This window comes from Trichomycterus rosablanca, chromosome 6, assembly GCF_030014385.1.
Source record: "Trichomycterus rosablanca isolate fTriRos1 chromosome 6, fTriRos1.hap1, whole genome shotgun sequence".
NCBI lineage: Eukaryota > Metazoa > Chordata > Actinopteri > Siluriformes > Trichomycteridae > Trichomycterus > Trichomycterus rosablanca.
Window position 1 is genome coordinate 51084124 of NC_085993.1, and position 14579 is coordinate 51098702.

Genomic DNA, 14579 nt, shown 5'->3' on the forward strand with positions numbered 1-14579 from the left:
TTACTGTTTATAAATAAAAACTTGTCTAACCTTTTGTCATTGTTGCACAGGAAAACAATGACAGGTCCTGGACGCTGTTGTGGTTTCCCTCGTACCGCCGCAGCCAAAACTTTGTCCAGTGCGAGTTTAAATGACACAGTTGGACGTTGACAGGTTGCTTAAAGAATGTAAATGTTTGCAGGGTTGAACTGCATAAACAAAACGTGTTATAATTAAAACATTTGAATGTGATCCGACGATCAGCTAGGAACCAAATCATTGTTCTAGAACTATGTAAATAAGGTGACCAATACCGCTTTGTGTTCCATACACAGAGAGTATAATAACCATGCACGTGTTGGATGGAAATGGAAATGTCTTAATGTAATATCTATAAAATGATGTTAGGTTGGCAAGCAGGGTGGTGGATTTGATATATGCGGTAGCTGTTATTTCATATAAATAATTAGCTATTGCATCTGACCAGGAAGACATTCTAAGGTTCTGAAGTTTGCTCTTTTGGGCTAATGAAACTCTCATATTCCAGTTAACTCTATTTAGAACTTTTGGTACTAATTACTGATAATTCTAGAACTTTATTTTAATTTGGCCTGTGTTATATTAAAAAGCTCAAAGTATAAAAAAACTGAAGTATTTGACTGAATTGAAAACAAGTTATTGTTTTATTTTGGGGTGGCACCAAGGATCAATTGGATATCTGGGGTAGTCAATGAACCCTAGATTTTCTGGTTCAACTGGAATGATAGATTAGGGCTGACCAGACAAAATTGCTAAAAATGTAAGGTCATAATCACAATATATATACACCGACCAGGCATCTATCATTTACATTTACATTTTCAGCATTTAGCAGATGCTCTTACCCAGAGCGACTTACAGAAGTGCTACCATAGTAAACATTACCATACTCTAGTTCAAGTAGACAACAGTTAAAGAACACAAATCTGCTGAAACCCTGATAGAACCAAAAGTGTTTTTTTTACAGGAAATGAATAAGAGTGTTAGTAAGTAAGTACATGTCAGCTTAAGTGCTTAGTAAAGAGGTGATGAAGGTTTTTAATCGTCTTTTGAAGACAGCAAGAGACTCAGATGTTCGGACAGACAGAGGAAGTTTGTTCCACCACTTGGATGCAAGTACTATCAAAAGTGGTCCAAGGAAGTAAACCGGCGACAGGATCATGGGTGTCCAAGACTCATCGATGCACGTGGGGAACGAAGGCTGGCCCGTGTGGTCCGAACCAACACACGAGCTACTGTAGCTCAAACTTCTGAAGAAGTTCATGTTGGTTCTGATAGAAAGGTGCCAGAATAAAAAAAAAATCTAATCAAATCAAGGTTTATTTGTCACATACATAGTCATACACAGTACAACTGGCAGTGAAATGCTTTAGTGACTGCTCCGCCACAGTAATTACAAAAACTACAAAAATAGTTAAAAAATATATTATACAAAAAAATATAGAATGTTTTTAAAAGTAAGAATTTAGAAACATTAGAAAAATTAACAATATAATTAAAAAGAGTAATTTAAAGTAAAGTGAACATTGGAAGAATTAACAATATAATTAAAAAGAGCAATTTAAAGTGAACAAGTGTGTAAAGTGACAAGTAGTGCAGAAACTGTGCAACATAATGCTACATAATGCTATACAGATGTGATAAATAATAAATACACAATACTAATCTATACATATACATACATATACATATAAAACAGTATACACACATATACTTATATACACATACATACGTATGTCCACATATATACACATACATATACATATAAATTAGATTGTGCAAGTTGTGTAAATTGGTCCTAAATGCTATTTTCGTTGAGGACTCGAATAGCTTGTGGCAAAAAGCTCCTCCTCATCCTCTCCGTTTTGGCTTTTAGAGCACGAAAACGCTTCCCAGATCGTAACAAAGAAAACAGTCCATTACTCGGATGACTGGGGTCCTTTACTATCCTCCTGGCCCTTGTCCAGCACCGTTTCCTGTATATGGACTGCAGGTCAGGAAGCTCAGTCCGGATTATGCGCTCAGCTGAACGCACCACCCTCTGTAGAGCCGCCTATCCTGCTTGGTGCTGTTTCCGAACCAGGTTGTGATGTTTCCCGTTATGATGGATTCAATGGTGCAGGTGTAGAAGTTACGAAGCACCTTGGATGGTAGTTTGAAGTCCCTTAAGCGTCTAAGGTGATAAAGACGCTGACGGGCCTTCTTTGCCAGCGCAGTGGTGTGGCAAGACCATGACAGGTCCTCAGAGATGTGAACTCCAAGGTACTTGAAATTGTCTACTCTTTCCACTGCGGTGCCACTGATCATAACGGGATGATAGTTCCTCACCTGCTTTATGCTGCAGTCCACTATCAGCTCCTTTGTCTTGCTGACGTTGAGGAGGAGATTGTTGTCCTGGCACCAGTCCTCCAGGTGTTTAATCTCCTCTAGGTAGGCCCTCTCATCGTTGTTAGAGATCAGGCCGGCCACAACAGTGTCGTCAGCAAACTTGACAATGGTGGTAGAGCTGGAAGTGGCCACACAGTCATATGTGTACAGTGAGTACAGCAGGGGGCTCAGGACACAGCCCTGGGGGGCGCCAGTGCTAAGGGTGAGTGTGGGTGAGATGTGTTTTCCTACCCGCACAGCTTGTGGTCTGTCCATCAAAAAGTTAGAGATCCAGTGACACAAGGATGGATGAAGTCCCAGGTTCTCCAACTTGATGGTTAGTGTAGAGGGGATAATCGTGTTAAATGCTGAGCTGTAGTCAACAAACAGCATTTTAACATAATTACCCCTCCCAGCGTCCAGGTGTGTTAATGTGGTGTGAAGGAGGTAGGTGATGGCATCGTCTGTGGAACGGTTGTGGCGGTATGCAAACTGTAAAGGGTCCATAGAGTCCGGAAGTGATGAGATGATAAAGTCTCTGATGATCCTCGCGAAGCACTTCATCACGACTGATGTCAGGGCCACTGGGCGAAAGTCATTAGGGCAGGCTAGCTGGTTCTTCTTCGGGACTGGAACGATGACGGACTGTTTGAAGCACGTTGGTACGATACACAGTGCATTACAGCTTGTTGTGTATGGGCCAGCACAAGGAGGACCAACACTGACTAGGCAGTTGTAGCCTAGTGGTTAAGGTACTGGACTAGTAATCGAAAGGTCGCTGGTTCAAGCCCCAACTCTTCCAGGTTGCCACTGTTGGGCCCTTGAGCAAGGCCCTTAACCCTCAATTGCTTAGACTGTATAATGTCACAGTGCTGTAAGTCGCTTTGGATAAAAGCGACTGCTAAGTGCCGAAAATGTAATGTAAATGTAACACAATATTAGGAAGGTGGTCATAATGGTATGCCTGATTGGTGTATAAATATATATTGGGGGACACATGCCCCGAAATCATAGCAAGTTACCTAAAAAGTTAATAAGCCACACATTCATGCAGCAATCAAAACAGTCATGGACCTATTCAACTACTGATAGTGTTAATCAATTCTCATTAGTTTCGATCATTCTAGTAACAAATATTCTAGCATAACATAGTAGACGCTACTAGCGTCAGTTATTACATATTTATATAGTATCCTGTGTAGCTGTGCTTGTTTATGATAAACATCAATATTAGTGCTTGTTTGATTAAAGTGCAAGTAGTTTAATCTTTACTACAGTCGGCTTTCGTTCACACTGAGTCATTACGAGCAAGAGGAAGGACGGCAATGATGTTCGCCAGTTTTTGGTCAGCCATAGAGCAGTAGTACAATGAGTACTAGTCAGATAATAGAAGTATACAGTGGTATAAGAGATTAGTTAGTGTTTCGTGTTATAATAATAGCCTGTTAGATCAGATATGGTCAATACTCAATTCCTGCACATCATGATGAGAAAAACCGGTTGTTTACTGATAATATTTATTTTATGATTATTCTGGTACGTTCAGGGTAAAAGAGAGAGGGTTTAAGGATTCCGTGAGAAAAGGTGACATGGAGATGGGTGACCCAAGCGTACTTGTACATGAATAAAAACAATTACCAACCCTGTGGTAATAATAGCCTTATATAACAATGCATAGATTTCTGTTTATACTTTATTAATCCCTTATCTCTGCTATTACTATACACTAAAAAGTAAGTTAATCTCATGTGTTAGTGGACCCCCCCCCCCCCCCCCCCCCCATTTTTCAATTAATGGCAAGTGAAAACACTACAGTCAAGTAAAAATGATTATAAGAACTCCATGTCGTTGTTGCACAGGCTGCTGTAATAATGATCTTTATTATAATTAGTGAGCGTGGCTCGGTGGGTAGCACTGTCGCCTCATAACAAGAAGGTCCTGGGTTCTATCCCCAGATCTGTGTGGAGTTTGCACGTTCTCCCCGTGTCTGTGTGGATTTCCCCCCCGCAAGCTTTGGTTTTCTTCTCACAGTCCAAAGACGTGCAAGTGAGGTGAACTGGAGATACTAAATTGTCCATGACCGTGTTCGATATAAGAAACTGAGATTTGTTTTTTAAATACTATAATATTTAATATATGATGTACGTTTTCTCATATCCGTTGCCCTTTTGGTGCAAGGAATCTCCTCTTAGTTTTTGTGATAAATCCTTAGTTTTAAATCACATCACAGCTGAAGCAAAAGCAGGGACTGTAAATGTCCTGTGTCTTTCAATTTTATTACATTAAAAAAATGAGACTGCATCGCTTCTGTTCCTTTATGAGCACAGTTTGCACAGTTTGTACCTTGGTGAACTTTCTATTTTTGCAATTCCTTATTTCAGTGATAGCAGCGCAACAGTACTGTAGTTGTACTGTAATAAGGCCGTAATATTCTTTTAGACTTTAGATGATGTTTAATAAAACAAGCTTTTGTTGACATTCTTACTTTAATTTTTTATTACTAACGAAAGACAATATAAATAGTGTAAATTTTGTTAAATATGCTATATAAACAGTGAGTAAAACCATGCAATATTTAGCTGATTCAATGTTAACAATAGTTCATTTTCACAATTGTACATTCACAGTGCTATTAATAGTTAGTTAATAGTTAACATATTAACTAAATAAGTCAGTTAGAATCTTATATTTCTGTATATACTCATTCTATTTAGAAAAAACAGTGCTAAACTAATTTTGTGTACAGTTGTTTACTACCCTCAGTGCACCCTTCATATGCTTTTAACATAGAAAGGTAAATTTAATGTTCCTTTAGAACTTATTAAATATAACAATAAGGCTTACTGTTGTACTGTACATTATGTATATTATTAGTATAGTATAATATTATAAGTACTCATATTGTTGTACCTTCAGTTATTAGTGACCTTTAATATGTTACGAGAGCTTAATAAGCTACAAGAAGAGTGTATTCAGTTTAGCACAGAAAACACTGTAATTACAAAATATTAATATATGATTAAAAGTTTTTTTGTAGGTGATGAATAAAATAATGCAATAATTGGCTTAATTGTTGTTTATTCACTTTATTTATTGTTGTGTAATGATACACTCTGGACTACACACTGGACTGTTATAATTATTTATCATTGCACCTGCACTTTACACAACTGTCATACATATATATGTATAGCTATAGTTATTTTTCACCATCCTTATATAGTTATAGTTACAGTCATATAGTTATTATTTACACATCTTTTATTATTATTACTGTTATTATTATAATGTATACCTAACATCATTATTATTATTACTGTTATTATTATAATATATACCTAACTAATCATTATTTTTATTACTGTTATTATTATAATGTATACCTAACTAATCATTATTTTTATTATTGTTATTATTATAATATATACCTAACTAATCTTCATTATTATTACTGTTATAATTATAATGTATACCTAACTAATCTTTATTATTATTACTGTTATTATTATAATATACCTAACTAATCTTTATTATTATTACTGTTATAATTATAATGTATACCTAACTAATCTTTATTATTATTACTGTTAGTATTATAATATACCTAACTAATCTTTATTATTATTACTGTTATAATTATAATGTATACCTAACTAATCTTTATTATTATTACTGTTAGTATTATAATATACCTAACTAATCTTTATTATTTTTATTACTGTTATTATTATAATGTATACCTAACTAATCATTGTTATTATTACTGTTATTATAATAATATATACCTAACTAATCTTTATTATTATTACTGTTATTATTATAATATATACCTAACTAATCTTTATTATTATTACTGTTATTATGATAATATATACCTAACTAATCTTTATTATTATGACTGTTATTATGATAATATATACCTAACTAATCTTTATTATTATTACTGTTATCCTTATAATACATACCCATTTTTATTCATATGCTTATTGTTATTATTGCTATTATGTATATAGTACTATGTATATAGATATAATTCCATATATGTAAATAGCTATAGTTATAACTTTATATTCATATTAATCATATATATATATATATATATATATATATGCTTACTGATATTCTCTGTTTTTTGCACAATGCTACTATTTGTACTTCTGGTAGATGCTAACTACATTTTGTTGCCTTGTACCTGTACTGAGCAATGACAATAAAGTTGAATCTATCTATCTATCTATCTATCTATCTATCTATCTATCTATCTATCTATCTATCTATCTATCTATCTATCTATCTATCTATCTATCTATCTATCTAATTGGTTACATTTTTGTTCAGTTACTATTTATTGTTGTGTTCATTATAAGTAATGCACACGAAGTCGTATTCATTTAGTATTACTTATATAACCACATAGAAATCTACATATCATTAGTTAGTTTCATTGTAGTGCTTAGAATGAACCATCACCCTGATAATAACATTGGAAGGTCAGTGGAGACCCTGAGGTGAGCTTTTTAATTAATGTATTGGGTGACGAGGGATTAAAAAGTGTATAGAGCAACATACAACAGTAGGGTCAGCACATTAAATGGCCAATAAATATTTTTTAAGACAGTTGTTCCTAATAACATGCTGAGTGAGTGCTTGTTTTTCATTTGCATCGATTACTTCATCCTGGTACACCCTGGACAGGGCACCACGCTACTGCAGGGCTTCGGCCATCCATCAGACACAGCATAGCAAATTAAACGATTATTTATAATACGGTGTCTCTGAATGTTCTTCGTGTCCTATATAACACTTTGTATGAGGATCTGAAACTACTGATGTGAAAAAAAAAACTAGTAGGGGAATTTTTGGGGCTAAAAAGAAACCAAAAACAAGACCTTACCATTTTCATACTGCCCTTTATTTCTAGACAGCGAACCAAACGAAACTTTTTAAGGTACATTTGAGGGTAAATCTTTGTACTTGTGTTGGTTTTACTTGAAAATGTGAACGTATTTGTAGTAATTCGACTTCTAGGCCCATTGTTGTGTCTCAGAGGGTATAGATTATGTATTATACTGTACTTAGTCTATGACATTAGCCTATGGGGTGGCATTAAGCATTTTAAGGTTTATCTTTTGTAGGTTTAAAGTAGGTTTAACAGATATTGGTTTGTGTGTATGAGCATGCATGTGAGTATGTGAGGATACATGCTTGTATTGTATTGTTTGGAATCTTTTTTATTATACACCGATCAGACGTAACATTATGACCACCTTCCTAATATTGTGTTGGTCCCCCTTTTGTTGCTAGACCCCTGAAGGTGTGCTGTGGTATCTGGCACCAAGATGTCAGCAGCAGATCCTTTAACTCCTGTAAGTTGTGAGGTGGAGCCTCCATGGTTCAGACTTGTTTGTCCAGCATGTCCCACAGATGCTCGAATGGATCGAGATCTGGGGAATTTGGAGGCCAAGTCAACACCTCAGACTGGTTGTTTGTGCTTTGTGCTGAGAGAGGCCACAGCCATCAGGGAACCGTCTCCATGAGAGGGTGAACATGGTCTGCAGCAATGTTTAGGTAGCTGCTACGTGTCAAAGTAACGTCCACATGGATGGCAGGACCCGAGGTTTCCCAGCAGAAACCCCCTTCTTCCCATAGTGCATCCTGGTGCCGTGATGAAGAGATAATCAGTGTTATTCACTTCACCTGTCAGTGCTCATAATGTTATGCCTGGTCGGTGTAATTATCATGTATCTGCAGAAGTATACTACACTATACTATACTACAGTATAACCAAAGCTTACAACCTCAAATCAGAAAAAGTTGGGACAGTATGGAAAATGCACGTAATAAAAACCACAGAGTTTCTTACATTGACTTTTATTTGATGTCAGACAAGATGAATCTGAGATATTTCAAGTTTTATCTGCTCAACTTCATTTCATTTATTAATAAACATCCATTCCTGCATTTCAGGCCTGCAACACATTCTAAAAAAATTGGGACAGTAAAGCATTTACCACTTTGTAATGTTGCCGTTCATTTTCACCACTTAAAAGACGTTTTGGCACCGAGGAGACCGAGTGATTTAGTGTTTCAGTGTTTCCTTGAATGGTTTAATGATATTCTGCACTGTAGAGGGAGAAATATGCAAATTCTCACACATTTGTGGACAAACTGGAGATCCTCTGATCATCTTCGCTCATCAAAGGCTCAGCCTTTCCTGGATGCTGCTGTCACATCATTATTTAGATTTTTCACCTCATTACTAGCCCTAAATCACCCCCGTCCCAACTTTTTTTTTAAATGTGTTGCAGGCCTGAAATGCAGGAATGGATGTTTAATAATAAATGAAATGAAGTTGAGCAGATAAAACATGAAATATCTCAGGTTCATCCTGACTGACATCAAATAAAAGTCAAAATAAATGTAAGAAACACTGTGTTTTTATTGTTATTTGCATTTTCCATACTGTCCCAACTATTTCTGATTCGGGGCTGTAGTTCAGTTAATAGTACATTAAATATTATTAAAAATGAAGTAAAATGAATTCACATGCATTCCAGTCTCTAAAATCAAACCAGCTTGGTAACAAAACTATAAACCACGACTGAATGTGCATTAACTTTCACTTCATGTAGTCACGTACTGGTTGAGCCAGTTAGTTTTAAGGTTGTGCACTAACACATCGCCCAGCCAGGAATCTCACATTACACCAACATGACTGTTAGCAGCCTGCTGCTGTAAGTCTTCCAGAGCAGGAGGTCTAGTCTGCTCTAAAAGGGAGGGACTTACCGTCCTCGCAATCAGACCAGTTGCCAGAAAGTGTGGGTTGCAATTTCACAAGAAGCACGGTGTGGCAGAGCACTTAGGGACTCGGGTACAGATCAATAACGTATCGATCTGAACACGCGCAGTGATTTTTTTAAACTATTCCCATCAGAAACGGCCTGAAATAGGCGGGTTAATATTATACAACCTTATTTTAGCGTCGATAAATATTCCATATTGATTAGAAAGTCGATGAGATCATATTATGGCGGTTCTGTGGTCGTGTGATTGATGTGCCACGACAAAGAGCTTCATGAAACGTGATACAATAATGCACGCCGACATAGAAATAAAAAGCCGAAGTCCAACAGAAAAACTCCTGATGTCGGGTGAGTCAGAGGACAAATATGGTCTGTGAGCACGAGCCAAAAGTAATACTGAAGAGCCGAGGTTCAACTAGGAGTATCCTCGGAAAATGACCAGCTATAACTAACTATAACATTTAAACCACCTCCTTGTTTCTACACTCACTGTCCATTTCATCAGCTCCACTTACCATATAGAAGCCCTTTGTGGTTCTACAATTACTGACTGTAGTCCATCTGTTTCTCTACATGCTTTGTTAGCCCCCTTTTCACCCTGTTCTTCAATGGTCAGGACCCTCACAGGACCACCACAGAGCAGGTATTATTTAGGTGGTGGATGATTCTCTGCACTGCAGTGACACTGACATGGTGGTGGTGTGTTAGTGTGTGTTGTGCCTCACTGTCACTGCTGGACTGAGAATCGTCCACCAACCAAAAATATCCAGCCAACAGCGCCCCGTGGGCAGCGTCCTGTGACCACTGATGAAGGTCTAGACGATGACCGACTCAAACAGCAGCAATAGATGAGCGATCGTCTCTGACTTTACATCTACAAGGTGGACCGACTAGGTAGGAGTGTCTAATAGAGTGGACGGTGAGTGGACACGGTACTTAAAAACTCCAGCAGCGCTGCTGTGTCTGATCCACTCATACCAGCACAACACACACTAACACACCAGCACCATGTCAGTGTCACTGCAGTGCTGAGAATGATCCACCACCTAAATAATACCTGCTCTGTGGTGGTCCTGTGGGGGTCCTGACCATTGAAGAACAGCATGAAAGGGGGGTAACAAAGCATGCAGAGAAACAGATGGACTACAGTCAGTAATTGTAGAACTACAAAGTGCTTCTATATGGTAAGTGGAGCTGATAAAATGGACAGTGAGTGTAGAAACAAGGTGGTTTTAATGTTATGGCTGATCAGTATAGAGAATAACATGGTTAATAAAATATTAACATATAGAACAGAATCAGGAGACAGATTATAAGGATGTATATGCATAGTTTTATTGACCAAATACAACCATAACACACATCAAACCAGTCTGAGCAACCTTGGAAGTCAGTTAGTTCAATCTGTAGACCTATCAGACATATTCACAGCACCACAGATTCAAAACTGGACGTTGGCACTGATGAGCCGGCATAATAGACTACTGTGCTATTATTTTTTAACCACAACATTCACATAAAACCAGTTTGAGCAACCTTGGAAGTCAAGTAGTTCAATCCTTACACAAAATACTATTTAAAAATTTAGTGTATTAAAACAGAAGCAGAACTTCTTGGTAGGCACTAGATGTCAAGATGGCAGCCATCCTTCAGTTATCACAGTACTGTACCTTTAAGATGGACAGCATCAGCACTGTGATAACTGAACCAGGGCAGCCCGTCACATCCAGAAGAGCCGAGACGCGTCCATCCTCCTGGCGAAGCAATATGTATCTAACTTCCAACCTAAATTACAGAAACCTGGTAACATCTCTGCTAACTCAAGGGTTAAGTAAAAAATCCTGGTGTACAGCACATTATTTTAACAGATTAGCTTTTTTACTGTTAGACATGATTGGAAGACTGGTTGGGAGACCGGTTGGGAGATAGCTCCCCACATACACACATACACACACACACACACACACACATCAGAGCTGGATTATGAATTTATAAAACAATATATAGAATTTTGTCCATGACTTCGACCGCCACCCAGGCAACACAAACAATGCATCAATACGAACGTAAGGTAATGTAAAGCCTCCACAAGGGGGCGCTTGTGTACAAGTATATTTCGTGTTTATGTACCTTTAAAAATGTAGTTCAAATTTTAGTTTATTTCTTATTATTTTTTTAAAATAAACTAAAAACATAATTAAGGCCCTAACCTACTTCCTTTTCTCCTTAATCTCCTCCTCTTTTCCTTAATTCCTCCCCTCATTTCTTGTGTAGATAAAGTCTTCCCAAAACATGTCTAGTTAGATCACGCTGGTCTTCCAAGCTGCGCCCACACATCTGTATGTGTTAATACTCCTAAATACTACTCTACCCATGAAGACCAGATCTCCTGACTCCTGTATGCCGAATTTCTAACATACCTAATAAACAGACAAGGGTGGCCTATTAGGTAGAGCTTTGTGCTATCAGAGCAGAAGATTGTGGGTTTGAATCCCAGCCACTGACCCCAGGTTCCAAACAAGCTGGAATATGTGCATACGTACACATGAGTATGTATATATGATAAATAGAAGCATTCTATTCAACTTTATAAGATAAGACTTGTTACAGCAGTATAAAAGAAAGGGAGTAGAATTAGAAAAATGATGTACATATATGATTGTGACATATAATATATACATTAATATTAATAAAATATGAATATATTGCATATTTTGTATTGCACTATAGACATGTAAGTGTAGATATGAGTGATATATTGCATATCATTGTAAGCCCTGATGGCTGCAGTATATTTATATTATATATAATATATATTTACATACATGTACATAAATATATTTACTTTTAAGCTTTGTAGACTTATTTTTCTGCCCTTAAAAACATCCAAATGTGACTCTTCCCCTTTAAATAGCTGCCAAGTCATGTTGGGTGTTTTGAAAGGCAGAGATCCAGCAGCTGAGTTAATAATTCATACCCACCTCTCACCCGCCCTATATAAACCCTGTTATTATCCTCTCCTCCAATCAGGTGGCGCCCTGTGCCTGGCCCCACCCACCTCCTTCTTGTAAACAAGTCGATCAGAGCGTCAGGGTCGCTGTCACAAGACGCTGCCGTGCCTGCCAAAATCATATGTAACACACACACACACACACACACACACACACACACACACACACACACAAACACACACACACATGTGGAAGAGTAAATAAATAAAAGATCCAACTCCTTATTTCTGGAATTAATTCAGAATGTTAGTAAATAAAAAGACGCAATGGGGTGTAAACAGTAAAAACATGATAATAATGTTATGCATGTGGTAAAACGCAAATAATGGACTAATAACAAATCTTTAATTTGCAGTTTAGTTAGGTAAAAAGCATGATGCCATGCCTACAAAATCATATGTAACACACACACACACACACACACACACACACACACACACACACACACACACATGTGCACAAGCAAAATAATAAATATAATAAAGATCCAACTCTTTTGCGCACTTTTGCGCACCTTAATTTTCGAATTAATGCAGAATGTAGTGCAAAAGCTCTGAATGTTAGTAAATAAAAATACGCAATGGGGTGTAAACAGTATAATTAAAATAACATATGATAATAATGATATTATACATGTGGTAAAACTTAAATATAATTATACCGTTTGGACTAAAAACAAATCTTTAAAAGGTAAGAGAGAGAGAAGCACGCTGGAATGTCAAGCACTGCCAAAACATCAGACTATAATAAATTATAAACCTCACATTCACTGCCAGCGTCAAAAAAAGTACCGAAAACCTCTCGACGAAGGTACATTAACACCAATCCGACCTTAATTCGTGCTAAAATACTCAAAACGCCAAGGTTTTGCGCATGTTACGCACACGCATGGCGCGCGCACACACCCCTCTCTCATGTGCAAAACAAACACCGTGTGTGTGGCGCACAGAACTCCACCAAAACAGCGCAACAGCACAAAAAACGAGCCAGAATCCGCATTCTGCAGGTCGCAAAGGCACTCACCTGTCGTTCTGCACAGCCGCACCTGGTGTTTGCGCCAAAATCTGCTAATGACGCAGCAAGCGCACTTGGAGCGACGCAACGTGATCTGTCGCCATTTCTGTTGTTGTTATTGAAAATCTCCGAGCCATGTGACTCAAAAAAAAAAAAAGAGGAAAAAACGCGCAGGCGTCCGCGGGGTGACGCTAAAACTGCACAAGAACGATGAAGTGCAGAAAATCTGCAAAGGTCTGGAGCCTCTCCTTCAGAAAGATGTTATATAAAATAAAAATATCACCTGACAGGAATGTTGTGGACGGCGCACGTCTGCCTGCCTCTGACGTCACCGGGGGCGGCACCCTGGCTCGGCCTCACAGCAAGAAGGTCCTGGGTTCGAGTCCCATCTGAAGTGGGCCGGGTCCTTTTTCTGTCTGGAGTTGGCATGTTCTCCCCGTGCCTGTGTGGGTTTCATCCGGAGGCTCCGGTTGCCTCCAACAGCACAAAGACGTGCAAGTGAGGTGATCTGGAGATGATAACTTGAACTGATGAATCCTGTCCTGTCATGAATGTAACCAAAGTGTGTAAAACATGATGTTAAAATCCTAATAAATACTGACGTCACCGTCCATTCCACCTCTCAAGTGGTATTAGGATTCTGCCTTTATTTTCATAAATAAATATATATGGTATTGTGGTAGCCTAGTGGGTAGAGCTTTGGGCTATTAACTGTAAGGTTGAGAGTTCGAACCCTGGCTCTGTGCTGCCACTGTTGGGCCCTTGAGCAAGTCCCTTAACCCTGTCTGCTCCAGCTGAGGATATGCGAAGAAAGAATTTTGTTGTACTTTACATCTGTATATATTACAAATAAAGGCGTTCTATTGGGCAGTTGTAGCCTAGCAGTTAAGGTACTGGACTAGTAATCGCTCGGCTGCTCACTCTTTGGCCATAATATTTCCACTTTATTCTCATAATATTTTTACTTTAATCTCGAAATCGAAATTTATACAACTTTATTCTTGAAATCAAAACTTAATAATTTAACTAAAATTAAAACTAAAAAGTAAAATAAACTAAATATTTATCTGAACTGACAAGCCTGACGGCTGCACACTCTCTGGCCAAAATATTTCCACTTTATTCTCGTAATATTTCAACTTTAATCTCAAAATAATTTCGACTATATTCTCATAATATTTCAACTTTAATCTCGAAATAATTTCGACTATATTCTCATAATATTTCGACTTTAATCTCGAAATAATTTCGACTATATTCTCATAATATTTCGACTTTAATCTCGAAATAATTTTGACTATATTTTCATAATATTTCGACTTTAATCTCATAATATTTCAACTTTAATCTCGAAATAATTTCGGCT